Genomic DNA, 1,093 nt, shown 5'->3' with positions numbered 1-1,093 from the left:
TCAGAAACACTCATATATATATTGGCCTTGGCAAAGAATTTATCAAGAAGATCCTAAAGGCAATCACAGAAAGAACAAAAATAAATAAACGGAACCTGATCAAATTAAAAACCTTCTGCACAGCCAAGGAAACAATCAATAGATTGAATAGACAACCTACAGAATGGGAGAAAATATTTGCATGCTATACATCGGATAAAGGGATAATAAGCAGAATCTACAAAGACCTCAAGTGAATCAGCAAGAAAGCATCAAACAACCCCATGAAAAAGTGGGCAAAAGACATGCACAGAAGCTTTTCAAAGGAAGATAGACTAATGGCCAATAAGCACATTGAAAAAATACTCAGCATCTCTAATCATCATAGAAATGCAAATCAAAACCACATGAGATATCACCTAACTCCAATGAGAATGGATTTTATCAAAAAGTCCCAAAACGACAGATGGTGGCATGGATGTGGAGAAAAAGGAACACTTATACATACTGTTGATGGGACTGCAAACTAGTACAACCTCTATGGAAAGTAGTATAGGGATACCTCAAAGAACTAAAAGTAGACCTACCATTTGATCCAGCAATCCCACTACTGGGTATTTACCAAAGGAAAAAAAGATATTTTGTAAAAAAGACACTTGCACTCTAATGTTTATAGCTGCACAATTCACAATTGAAAATATGTGTAATCAACTCAAGTGCCTATCAGTACAGGAGCAGATGAATAAAATGTGGCATGTGTATACCATGGTGTATTACTCGCTCATAAAAAAATGGTAAACTAATACCTTTTGTAACAACCTGGATGGAAATGGAGACCATTCTTTTAAGTGAGTATCACAAGAATGGAAGAACAAATACCACATGTACTCACTACCACATTGAAACTTATAGATCAACATTTATGTGTACATATGGTAGTAAAATTCCACAGAAATCAAGCAGGTGGGAGGAGGAGGAGGAGGGGTTGGGTAAATTCACATATAACAGATACAATGCATACTACATTGGCGATAGACACACTAATAACTTTGACTCAATTGTACCAAACCAATTCATGTAGCCAAAATGTTTGTATTCCCATAATATTCTGAAA

This window comes from Propithecus coquereli, unplaced genomic scaffold, assembly GCF_000956105.1.
Source record: "Propithecus coquereli isolate 6110/MARCELLA unplaced genomic scaffold, Pcoq_1.0 Scaffold97, whole genome shotgun sequence".
Classification (NCBI taxonomy): domain Eukaryota; kingdom Metazoa; phylum Chordata; class Mammalia; order Primates; family Indriidae; genus Propithecus; species Propithecus coquereli.
This window is presented reverse-complemented; position numbering follows the sequence as displayed.